The sequence below is a fragment of the Ranitomeya imitator genome, chromosome 4 (genome assembly GCF_032444005.1).
Source record: "Ranitomeya imitator isolate aRanImi1 chromosome 4, aRanImi1.pri, whole genome shotgun sequence".
In the NCBI taxonomy this organism is placed as follows: Eukaryota; Metazoa; Chordata; class Amphibia; order Anura; family Dendrobatidae; genus Ranitomeya; species Ranitomeya imitator.
In genome coordinates, this window is record NC_091285.1 from 53,158,933 (window position 1) to 53,174,335 (window position 15,403).

Genomic DNA, 15,403 nt, shown 5'->3' on the forward strand with positions numbered 1-15,403 from the left:
TAACATTACCCCAGAGGACCCCTTTAAGCAGCGTTGGTCACCTCTGACCGAGAACCACAGGTGGCATCACAAACTTTCATTACTTTACCAATCCCTTTAAAGACTTCCCCTTTTACTTGGGCGCCCAGGGCACGGACCGAGTCGCAGCCATCGTGACCTCCCCTTTAATAACAGCCAGTCCCGGTACTGAGTACCCCTAGGCCCTGGCGGGCGTCTCAATATCACCAGCTATAAGTGTATGTATTCCTATATCACCATCTATAAGTGTATGTATTCCTATATCACCATCTATAAGTGTATGTATTCCTATATCACCATCTATAAGTGTATGTATTCCTATATCACCATCTATAAGTGTATGTATTCCTATATCACCAGCTATAAGTGTATGTATTCCTATATCACCGGCTATAAGTGTATGTATTCCTATATCACCAGCTATAAGTGTATGTATTCCTATATCACTGCTATAAGTGTATGTATTCCTATATCACCATCTATAAGTGTATGTATTCCTATATCACCAGCTATAAGTGTATGTATTCCTATATCACCAGCTATAAGTGTATGTATTCCTATATCACCAGCTATAAGTGTATGTATTCCAATATCACCAGCTATAAGTGTATGTATTCCTATATCACCATCTATAAGTGTATGTATTCCTATATCACCAGCTATAAGTGTATGTATTCCAATATCACCAGCTATAAGTGTATGTATTCCTATATCACCAGCTATAAGTGTATATATTCCTATATCACCATCTATAAGTGTATGTATTCCTATATCACCATCTATAAGTGTATGTATTCCTATATCACCAGCTATAAGTGTATGTATTCCTATATCACCGGCTATAAGTGTATGTATTCCTATATCACCAGCTATAAGTGTATGTATTCCTATATCACTGCTATAAGTGTATGTATTCCTATATCACCATCTATAAGTGTATGTATTCCTATATCACCAGCTATAAGTGTATGTATTCCTATATCACCAGCTATAAGTGTATGTATTCCAATATCACCAGCTATAAGTGTATGTATTCCTATATCACCAGCTATAAGTGTATATATTCCTATATCACCATCTATAAGTGTATGTATTCCTATAGTACCGGCTATAAGTGTATGTATTCCTATATCACCAGCTATAAGTGTATGTATTCCTAGATCACCAGCTATAAGTGTATGTATTCCTATATCACCAGCTATAAGTGTATGTATTCCTATATCACCAGCTATAAGTGTATGTATTCCTAGATCACCAGCTATAAGTGTATGTATTCCTAGATCACCAGCTATAAGTGTATGTATTCCTATATCACCAGCTATAAGTGTATGTATTTCTATATCACCGGCTATAAGTGTATGTATTCCTATATTACCATCTATAAGTGTATGTATTCCTATATAACCAGCTATAAGTGTATATATTCCTATATCACCAGCTATAAGTGTATATATTCCTAGATCACCATCTATAAGTGTATATATTCCTATATCACCGGCTATAAGTGTATGTATTCCTATATCACCAGCTATAAGTGTATGTATTCCTATATCACCAGCTATAAGTGTATGTATTCCTATATCACCAGCTATAAGTGTATATATTCCTATATTACCAGCTATAAGTGTATGTATTCCTATATCACCAGCTATAAGTGTATGTATTCCTATATCACCAGCTATAAGTGTATGTATTCCTATATCACCAGCTATAAGTGTATATATTCCTATATTACCAGCTATTAGTGTATGTATTCTTATATCACCATCTATAAGTGTATGTAATCCTATATTACCGGCTATAAGTGTATATATTCCTATATTACCGGCTATAAGTGTATGTATTCCTATATCACCAGCTATAAGTGTATGTATTCCTAGATCACCAGCTATAAGTGTATATATTCCTATATCACCGGCTATAAGTGTATATATTCCTATATCACCATCTATAAGTGTATGTAATCCTATATTACCGGCTATAAGTGTATGTATTCCTATATCACCAGCTATAAGTGTATGTATTCCTATATCACCAGCTATAAGTGTATGTATTCCTATATCACCAGCTATAAGTGTATGTATTCCTATATTACCGGCTATAAGTGTATGTATTCCTATATCACCAGCTATAAGTGTATGTATTCCTATATCACCAGCTATAAGTGTATGTATTCCTATATCACCATCTATAAGTGTATATATTCCTATATCACCAGCTATAAGTGTATGTATTCCTAGATCACCAGCTATAAGTGTATATATTCCTATATCACCAGCTATAAGTGTATGTATTCCTATATCACCAGCTATAAGTGTATATATTCCTAGATCACCATCTATAAGTGTATGTATTCCTATATCACCAGCTATAAGTGTATGTATTCCTATATTACCGGCTATAAGTGTATGTATTCCTATATTACCGGCTATTAGTGTATGTATTCCTATATCACCAGCTATAAGTGTATGTATTCCTATATCACCAGCTATAAGTGTATATATTCCTATATTACCGGCTATTAGTGTATGTATTCCTATATCACCAGCTATAAGTGTATATATTCCTATATTACCGGCTATTAGTGTATGTATTCCTATATCACCAGCTATAAGTGTATATGTTCCTATATCACCGGCTATAAGTGTATATATTCCTATATCACCATCTATAAGTGTATTTATTCCTATATCACCATCTATAAGTGTATATATTCCTATATCACCAGCTATAAGTGTATGTATTCCTATATCACCATCTATAAGTGTATATATTCCTATATCACCAGCTATAAGTGTATTTATTCCTATATCACCATCTATAAGTGTATATATTCCTATATCACCAGCTATAAGTGTATGTATTCCTATATCACCATCTATAAGTGTATATATTCCTATATCACCAGCTATAAGTGTATTTATTCCTATATCACCATCTATAAGTGTATGTATTTCTATATCACCAGCTATAAGTGTATGTATTTCTATATCACATCTATAAGTGTATGTATTCCTATATCACCGGCTATAAGTGTATGTGTTCCTATATCACCGGCTATAAGTGTATATATTCCTATATCACCGGCTATAAGTGTATGTGTTCCTATATCACCAGCTATAAGTGTATATATTCCTATATCACCGGCTATAAGTGTATATATTCCGATATCACCAGCTATAAGTGTATATATTCGTATGTCACCAGATATAAGTATATTAATTCCTATATCACCATCTATAAGTATATTTATTCCTATATCACCGGCTATAAGTGTATGTATTTCTATATCACCGGCTATAAGTGTATGTATTCCTATATTACCATCTATAAGTGTATGTATTCCTATATAACCAGCTATAAGTGTATATATTCCTATATCACCAGCTATAAGTGTATGTATTCCTATATAATCAGCTATAAATGTATATATTCCTATATCACCATCTATAAGTGTATGTATTCCTATATAACCAGCTATAAGTGTATATATTCCTATATTACCATCTATAAGTGTATGTATTCCTATATTGCCGGCTATTAGTGTATATATTCCTATATCACCATCTATAAGTGTATGTATTCCTATATCACCGGCTATAAGTGTATGTATTCCTATATCACCAGCTATAAGTGTATGTATTCCAATATCACCAGCTATAAGTGTATGTATTCCTATATCACCGGCTATAAGTGTATATATTCCTATATCACCAGCTATAAGTGTATATATTCCTATATCACCGGCTATAAGTGTATTTATTCCTATATCACCATCTATAAGTGTATATATTCCTATATCACCAGCTATAAGTGTATTTATTCCTATATCACCATCTATAAGTGTATATATTCCTATATCACCGGCTATAAGTGTATGTATTCCTATATCACCAGCTATAAGTGTATATATTCCTATATCACCGGCTATAAGTGTATTTATTCCTATATCACCATCTATAAGTGTATATATTCCTATATCACCAGCTATAAGTGTATTTATTCCTATATCACCATCTATAAGTGTATATATTCCTATATCACCGGCTATAAGTGTATGTATTCCTATATCACCAGCTATAAGTGTATGTATTCCTATATCACCATCTATAAGTGTATGTATTTCTATATCACATCTATAAGTGTATGTATTCCTATATCACCGGCTATAAGTGTATGTGTTCCTATATCACCGGCTATAAGTGTATGTATTCCTATATCACCATCTATAAGTGTATGTATTCCTATATCACCATCTATAAGTGTATGTATTCCTATATCACCGGCTATAAGTGTATGTATTTCTATATCACATCTATAAGTGTATGTATTCCTATATCACCGGCTATAAGTGTATGTGTTCCTATATCACCGGCTATAAGTGTATATATTCCTATATCACCAGCTATAAGTGTATGTATTCCTATATCACCAGCTATAAGTGTATGTATTCCTATTTTACCGGCTATAAGTGTATATATTCCTATATTACCGGCTATAAGTGTATATATTCCTATATCACCAGCTATAAGTGTATGTATTCCTATATCACCAGCTATAAGTGTATGTATTCCTATATTACCATCTATAAGTGTATGTATTCCTATATCACCAGCTGTAAGTGTATATATTCCTATATCACCAGCTATAAGTGTATGTATTCCTATATCACCGGCTATAAGTGTATATATTCGTATATCACCAGCTATAAGTATATTAATTCCTATATCACCATCTATAAGTATATTTATTCCTATATCACCGGCTATAAGTGTATATATTCCTATATCACCATCTATAAGTGTATGTATTCCTATATCAACATCTATAAGTGTATATATTCCTATATCACCAGCTATAAGTGTATGTATTCCTATATCACCGGCTATAAGTGCATATATTCCTATATCACCGGCTATAAGTGTATATATTCGTATATCACCAGCTATAAGTATATTTATTCCTATATCACCGGCTATAAGTGTATGTATTTCTATATCACCGGCTATAAGTGTATGTATTCCTATATCACCATCTATAAGTGTATGTATTCCTATATCACCAGCTATAAGTGTATGTATTCCTATATCACCAGTTAAAAGTGTATATATTCCTATATCGAAATGACAGAAAAACGGCTGGCACATCCAAACTAGTGTGAATAGGTGCATACCAGGAGCAGCTACCTCCATACACAATATACAACAAAAGGTTGCACTCTATCGTGCCAAAGCATGTCTAATATGGAATACATGAAATATGAATAGCAAAATGGCTTTGGAACATTAGGAAAATATTTGAGAGACGCTTTGCACAGAATTTGATCAAATAGTGTGAGCCCATCAACCATCGTCAAGGTGGTTTCATAAAAACTGATGGGTCCATATGTAGGCCTTGCTGACAGAAGTGTCCACATTCACCCAGGCATACAGACATTGGCCTTCGGTAAGTGTTCACATTTGGACAGAGATGTCAGGGACCCATCAGTTTTAATGAGACCACCTTGACGATGGTTGATGGGCTCACACTATTTGATCAAATTCTGTACAAAGCATCTCTCAAATATTTTCCTAATGTTCCAAAGCCATTTTGCTATTCATATTTCATGTATTCCATATTAGACATGCTTTGGCACGATAGAGTGCAACCTTTTTTTGTATATATTCCTATATCACCATCTATAACTGTATGTATTCCTATATCACCAGCTATAAGTGTATATATTCCTATATCACCAGCTATAAGTGTATGTATTCCTATATTGCCGGCTATAAGTGTATATATTCCTATATCACCATCTATAAGTGTATGTATTCCTATATCACCGGCTATAAGTGTATATATTCCTATATCACCATCTATAACTGTATGTATTCCTATATTACCATCTATAAGTGTATGTATTCCTATAAAACCAGCTATAAGTGTATATATTCCTATATCACCATCTATAAGTGTATGTATTCCTATATAACCAGCTATAAGTGTATATATTCCTATATCACCATCTATAAGTGTATGTATTCCTATATAACCAGCTATAAGTGTATATATTCCTATATTACCATCTATAAGTGTATGTATTCCTATATCGCCGGCTATAAGTGTATATATTCCTATATCACCATCTATAAGTGTATGTATTCCTATATCACCGGCTATTAGTGTATATATTCCTATATCACCGGCTATTAGTGTATATATTCCTATATCACCGGCTATAAGTGTATGTATTCCTATATCACCATCTATAAGTGTATATATTCCTATATCACCATCTATAAGTGTATGTATTCCTATATCACCAGCTATAAGTGTATGTATTCCTATATCACCATCTATAACTGTATGTATTCCTATATCACCAGCTATAAGTGTATATATTCCTATATCACCATCTATAAGTGTATGTATTCCTATATCACCGGCTATAAGTGTACGTATTCCCATATCACCAGCTATAAGTGTATGTATTCCTATATCACCAGCTATAAGTGTATGTATTCCTATATCACCATCTATAAGTGTATGTATTCCTATATAACCAGCTATAAGTGTATATATTCCTATATCACCATCTATAAGTGTATGTATTCCTATATCACCATCTATAACTGTATGTATTCCTATATTACCATCTATAAGTGTATGTATTCCTATATCACCGGCTATAAGTGTATGTATTCCTATATCACCAGCTATAAGTGTATGTATTCCTATATCACCAGCTATAAGTGTATGTATTCCTATATCACCAGCTATAAGTGTATGTATTCCTATATCACCGGCTATAAGTGTATGTATTCCTATATCACCAGCTATAAGTGTATGTATTCCTATATCACCAGCTATAAGTGTATATATTCCTATATCACCATCTATAAGTGTATGTATTCCTATATAACCAGCTATAAGTGTATATATTCCTATATCACCAGCTATAAGTGTATATATTCCTATATCACCAGCTATAAGTGTATATATTCCTATATCACCAGCTATAAGTGTATATATTCCTATATCACCATCTATAAGTGTATGTATTCCTATATTACCATCTATAAGTGTATGTATTCCTATATCACCGGCTATAAATGTATATATTCCTATATCACCATCTATAAGTGTATGTATTCCTATATCACCGGCTATAAATGTATATATTCCTATATCACCATCTATAAGTGTATGTATTCCTATATCACCGGCTATAAATGTATATATTCCTATATCACCATCTATAAGTGTATGTATTCCTATATCACCGGCTATAAATGTATATATTCCTATGCCACCATCTATAAGTGTATGTGTTCCTATATCACCGGCTATAAGTGTATATATTCCTATATCACCATCTATAAGTGTATGTATTCCTATATCACCGGCTATAAGTGTATGTATTCCTATATTACCATCTATAAGTGTATGTATTCCTATATCACAGGCTATAAATGTATATATTCCTATATCACCATCTATAAGTGTATGTATTCCTATATCACCGGCTATAAGTGTATGTGTTCCTATATCACCGGCTATAAGTGTATATATTCCTATATCACCATCTATAAGTGTATGTATTCCTATATCACCATCTATAAGTGTATGTATTCCTATATCACCAGCTATAAGTGTATGTATTCCTATATCACCAGCTATAAGTGTATATATTCCTATATCACCAGCTATAAGTGTATATATTCCTATATCACCATCTATAAGTGTATGTATTCCTATATCACCAGCTATAAGTGTATGTATTCCTATATCACCATCTATAAGTGTATATATTCCTATATCACCAGCTATAAGTGTATATATTCCTATATCACCAGCTATAAGTGTATATATTCCTATATCACCATCTATAAGTGTATGTATTCCTATATCACCAGCTATAAGTGTATGTATTCCTATATCACCATCTATAAGTGTATGTATTCCTATATCACCATCTATAAGTGTATGTATTCCTATATCACCAGCTATAAGTGTATGTATTCCTATATCACCAGCTATAAGTGTATATATTCCTATATCACCAGCTATAAGTGTATATATTCCTATATCACCATCTATAAGTGTATGTATTCCTATATCACCAGCTATAAGTGTATGTATTCCTATATCACCAGCTATAAGTGTATGTATTCCTATATCACCATCTATAAGTGTATGTATTCCTATATCACCAGCTATAAGTGTATGTATTCCTATATCACCAGCTATAAGTGTATATATTCCTATATCACCAGCTATAAGTGTATATATTCCTATATCACCAGCTATAAGTGTATGTATTCCTATATCACCAGCTATAAGTGTATGTATTCCTATATCACCATCTATAAGTGTATGTATTCCTATATTACCGGCTATAAGTGTATATATTCCTATATTACCGGCTATAAGTGTATATATTCCTATAGTACCGGCTATAAGTGTATATATTCCTATATCACCGGTTATAAGTGTATGTATTCCTATATCACCATCTATAAGTTTATATATTCCTATATCACCATCTATAAGTGTATGTATTCCTATATCACCATCTATAAGTGTATGTATTCCTATATCACCAGCTATAAGTGTATGTATTCCTATATCACCAGCTATAAGTGTATGTATTCCTATACCACCAGCTATAAGTGTATGTATTCCTATATTACCGGCTATAAGTGTATATATTCCTATAGTACCGGCTATAAGTGTATATATTCCTATATCACCGGCTATAAGTGTATGTATTCCTATATCACCAGCTATAAGTGTATGTATTCCTATATTACCGGCTATAAGTGTATGTATTCCTATATCACCAGCTATAAGTGTATGTATTCCTATATCACCAGCTATAAGTGTATGTATTCCTATATTACCGGCTATAAGTGTATATATTCCTATATCACCGGCTATAAGTGTATGTATTCCTATATCACCATCTATAAGTGTATATATTCCTATATCACCATCTATAAGTGTATGTATTCCTATATTACCAGCTATAAGTGTATGTATTCCTATATCACCAGCTATAAGTGTATGTATTCCTATATCACCAGCTATAAGTGTATGTATTCCTATATTACCGGCTATAAGTGTATATATTCCTATATTACCGGCTATAAGTGCATATATTCCGATAGTACCGGCTATAAGTGTATATATTCCTATATCACCGGCTATAAGTGTATGTATTCCTATATCACCATCTATAAGTGTATGTATTCCTATATCACCAGCTATAAGTGTATGTATTCCTATATCACCAGCTATAAGTGTATATATTCCTATATCACCAGCTATAAGTGTATATATTCCTATATCACCAGCTATAAGTGTATGTATTCCTATATTACCGGCTATAAGTGTATATATTCCTATAGTACCGGCTATATGTGTATATATTCCTATATCACCAGCTATAAGTGTATGTATTCCTATATCACCATCTATAAGTGTATGTATTCCTATATCACCAGCTATAAGTGTATGTATTCCTATATCACCAGCTATAAGTGTATATATTCCTATATCACCAGCTATAAGTGTATATATTCCTATATCACCAGCTATAAGTGTATGTATTCCTATATCACCAGCTATAAGTGTATGTATTCCTATATCACCAGCTATAAGTGTATGTATTCCTATATCACCATCTATAAGTGTATGTATTCCTATATCACCAGCTATAAGTGTATGTATTCCTATATCACCATCTATAAGTGTATGTATTCCTATATCACCAGCTATAAGTGTATGTATTCCTATATCACCAGCTATAAGTGTATATATTCCTATATCACCAGCTATAAGTGTATATATTCCTATATCACCAGCTATAAGTGTATGTATTCCTATATCACCAGCTATAAGTGTATGTATTCCTATATCACCATCTATAAGTGTATGTATTCCTATATTACCGGCTATAAGTGTATATATTCCTATATTACTGGCTATAAGTGTATATATTCCTATAGTACCGGCTATAAGTGTATATATTCCTATATCACCGGGTATAAGTGTATGTATTCCTATATCACCATCTATAAGTTTATATATTCCTATATCACCATCTATAAGTGTATGTATTCCTATATCACCATCTATAAGTGTATGTATTCCTATATCACCAGCTATAAGTGTATATATTCCTATATCACCAGCTATAAGTGTATGTATTCCTATACCACCAGCTATAAGTGTATGTATTCCTATATTACCGGCTATAAGTGTATATATTCCTATAGTACCGGATATAAGTGTATATATTCCTATATCACCGGCTATAAGTGTATATATTCCTATATCACCAGCTATAAGTGTATATATTCCTATATCACCAGCTATAAGTGTATGTTTTCCTATATCAACATCTATAAGTGTATGTATTCCTATATCACCAGCTATAAGTGTATGTATTCCTATATCACCAGCTATAAGTGTATATATTCCTATATCACCAGCTATAAGTGTATGTATTCCTATATCACCATCTATAAGTGTATGTATTCCTATATCACCAGCTATAAGTGTATGTATTCCTATATCACCAGCTATAAGTGTATATATTCCTATATCACCAGCTATAAGTGTATGTATTCCTATATTACCGGCTATAAGTGTATATATTCCTATAGTACCGGCTATAAGTGTATATATTCCTATATCACCGGCTATAAGTGTATATATTCCTATATCACCATCTATAAGTGTATATATTCCTATATCACCATCTATAAGTGTATGTATTCCTATATCACCAGCTATAAGTGTATGTATTCCTATATCACCAGCTATAAGTGTATGTATTCCTATATCACCAGCTATAAGTGTATGTATTCCTATATTACCGGCTATAAGTGTATATATTCCTATATCACCGGCTATAAGTGTATGTATTCCTATATCACCAGCTATAAGTGTATGTATTCCTATATTACCGGCTATAAGTGTATATATTCCTATATTACCGGCTATAAGTGCATATATTCCGATAGTACCGGCTATAAGTGTATATATTCCTATATCACCGGCTATAAGTGTATGTATTCCTATATCACCATCTATAAGTGTATGTATTCCTATATCACCAGCTATAAGTGTATGTATTCCTATATCACCATCTATAAGTGTATGTATTCCTATTTCACCATCTATAAGTGTATATATTCCTATATCACCAGCTATAAGTGTATATATTCCTATATCACCATCTATAAGTGTATATATTCCTATATCACCGGCTATAAGTGTATGTATTCCTATATCACCATCTATAACTGTATGTATTCCTATATTACCGGCTATAAGTGTATATATTCCTATATTACCGGCTATAAGTGTATATATTCCTATATCACCATCTATAAGTGTATGTATTCCTATATTACCGGATATAAGTGTATGTATTCCTATTTCACCATCTATATGTGTATATATTCCTATATCACCAGCTATAAGTGTATATATTCCTATATCACCATCTATAAGTGTATATATTCCTATATCACCGGCTATAAGTGTATGTATTCCTATATCACCATCTATAACTGTATGTATACCTATATTACCGGCTATAAGTGTATATATTCCTATATTACCGGCTATAAGTGTATATATTCCTATATCACCGGCTATAAGTGTATGTATTCCTATATCACCATCTATAAGTGTATGTATTCCTATTTCACCATCTATAAGTGTATATATTCCTATATCACCAGCTATAAGTGTATATATTCCTATATCACCATCTATAAGTGTATATATTCCTATATCACCGGCTATAAGTGTATGTATTCCTATATCACCATCTATAACTGTATGTATTCCTATATTACCAGCTATAAGTGTATATATTCCTATATTACCGGATATAAGTGTATATATTCCTATATCACCATCTATAAGTGTATGTATTCCTATATTACCGGATATAAGTGTATGTATTCCTATTTCACCATCTATATGTGTATATATTCCTATATCACCAGCTATAAGTGTATATATTCCTATATCACCATCTATAAGTGTATATATTCCTATATCACCGGCTATAAGTGTATGTATTCCTATATCACCATCTATAACTGTATGTATACCTATATTACCGGCTATAAGTGTATATATTCCTATATTACCGGCTATAAGTGTATATACTCCTATATCACCGGCTATAAGTGTATGTATTCCTATATCACCATCTATAAGTGTATGTATTCCTATTTCACCATCTATAAGTGTATATATTCCTATATCACCAGCTATAAGTGTATATATTCCTATATCACCATCTATAAGTGTATATATTCCTATATCACCGGCTATAAGTGTATGTATTCCTATATCACCATCTATAACTGTATGTATTCCTATATTACCGGCTATAAGTGTATATATTCCTATATTTCCGGCTATAAGTGTATATATTCCTATATCACCATCTATAAGTGTATGTATTCCTATATTACCGGCTATAAGTGTATGTATTCCTATTTCACCATCTATATGTGTATATATTCCTATATCACCATCTATAAGTGTATGTATTCCTATATCACCAGCTATAAGTGTATATATTCCTATATCACCAGCTATAAGTGTATGTATTCCTATATCACCAGCTATAAGTGTATGTATTCCTATATCACCGGCTATAAGTGTATATATTCCTATATCACCAGCTATAAGTGTATGTATTCCTATATCACCAGCTATAAGTGTATGTATTCCTATATCACCAGCTATAAGTGTATGTATTCCTATATTACCGGCTATAAGTGTATATATTCCTATATTACCGGCTATAAGTGTATATATTCCTATAGTACCGGCTATAAGTGTATATATTCCTATATCACCGGCTATAAGTGTATGAATTCCTATATCATCAGCTATAAGTGTATGTATTCCTATATTACCGGCTATAAGTGTATATATTCCTATATTACCGGCTATTAGTGTATATATTCCTATATCACCATCTATAAGTGTATGTATTCCTATATCACCAGCTATAAGTGTATGTATTCCTATATCACCATCTATATGTGTATATATTCCTATATCACCAGCTATAAGTGTATGTATTCCTATATCACCGGCTATAAGTGTATGTATTCCTATATCACCATCTATAAGTGTATGTATTCTTATATCACCGGCTATAAGTGTATGTATTCCTATATCACCATCTATAAGTGTATGTATTCCTATATTACCGGCTATAAGTGTATGTATTCCTATATCACCGGCTATAAGTGTATGTATTCCTATATCACCGGCTATAAGTGTATGAATTCCTATATCACCAGCTATAAGTGTATGTATTCCTATATTACCGGCTATAAGTGTATGTATTCCTATATCACCGGCTATAAGTGTATGTATTCTTATATCACCGGCTATAAGTGTATGTATTCCTATATCACCAGCTATAAGTGTATGTATTCCTATATCACCGGCTATAAGTGTATGAATTCCTATATCACCAGCTATAAGTGTATGTATTCCTATATTACCGGCTATTAGTGTATATATTCCTATATCACCATCTATAAGTGTATGTATTCCTATATCACCAGCTATAAGTGTATGTATTCCTATATCACCGGCTATAAGTGTATGTATTCCTATATCACCGGCTATAAGTGTATATATTCCTATATTACCGGCTATTAGTGTATATATTCCTATATCACCATCTATAAGTGTATGTATTCCTATATCACCAGCTATAAGTGTATGTATTCCTATATCACCATCTATATGTGTATATATTCCTATATCACCGGCTATAAGTGTATGTATTCCTATATCACCATCTATAAGTGTATGTATTCTTATATCACCGGCTATAAGTGTATGTATTCCTATATCACCAGCTATAAGTGTATGTATTCCTATATCACCAGCTATAAGTGTATGTATTCCTATATTACCGGCTAAAAGTGTATGTATTCCTATATCACCAGCTATAAGTGTATGTATTCCTATATTACCGGCTAAAAGTGTATGTATTCCTATATCACCAGCTATAAGTGTATGTATTCCTATATCACCATCTATAAGTGTATGTATTCCTATATTACCGGCTATAAGTGTATGTATTCCTATATCACCATCTATAAGTGTATGTATTCCTATATCACCATCTATAAGTGTATGTATTCCTATATCACCGGCTATAAGTGTATGTATTTCTATATCACCAGCTATAAGTGTATGTATTCCTATATCACCGGCTATAAGTGTATGTATTCCTATATCATCGGCTATAAGTGTATGTATTCCTATATCACCAGCTATAAGTGTATGTATTCCTATATCACCATCTATAAGTGTATGTATTCCTATATAACCAGCTATAAGTGTATATATTCCTATATCACCATCTATAAGTGTATATATTCCTATATCACCAGATATAAGTGTATGTATTCCTATATCACCAGCTATAAGTGTATGTATTCCTATATTACCGGCTATAAGTTTATATATTCCTATAGTACCGGCTATAAGTGTATATATTCCTATATCACCGGCTATAAGTGTATGAATTCCTATATCACCAGCTATAAGTGTATGTATTCCTATATTACCGGCTATAAGTGTATATAATATATTCCTATATTACCGGCTATAAGTGTATATATTCCTATATCACCATCTATAAGTGCATGTATTCCTATATCACCAGCTATAAGTGTATGTATTCCTATATTACCGGCTATAAGTGTATATATTCCTATAGTACCGGCTATAAGTGTATATATTCCTATATTACCGGCTATAAGTGTATGAATTCCTATATCACCAGCTATAAGTGTATGTATTCCTATATCACCATCTATAAGTGTATATATTCCTATATCACCATCTATAAGTGTATATATTCCTATATCACCATCTATAAGTGTATGTATTCCTATATCACCAGCTATAAGTGTATATATTCCTATATCACAATCTATAAGTGTATATATTCCTATATCACCATCTATAAGTGTATATATTCCTATATCACCAGCTATAAGTGTATATATTCCTATATCACCATCTATAAGTGTATATATTCCTATTTTACCGGCTATAAGTGTATATATTACTATATCACCATCTATAAGTGTATATATTCCTATATCACCATCTATAAGTGTATGTATTCCTATATCACCGGCTATAAGTGTATATATTCCTATATCACCATCTATAAGTGTATGTATTCCTATATCACCAGCTATAAGTGTATGTATTCCTATATCACCATCTATAAGTGTATGTATTCCTATTTCACCATCTATAAGTGTATATATTCCTATATCACCAGCTATAAGTGTATATATTCTTATATCACCATCTATAAGTGTAT

General features: G+C 32.0%; 1 protein-coding gene across 1 annotated transcript in view; it reads right to left on the bottom strand.

Annotated features, from left to right (window-relative positions):
* The window catches only part of LOC138675450 (proteinase-activated receptor 4-like), an 84,012-nt gene that overhangs the window by 30,174 nt on the left and 38,435 nt on the right, over positions 1-15,403 (bottom strand). The gene's annotated exons all lie outside the window — the stretch shown is intronic.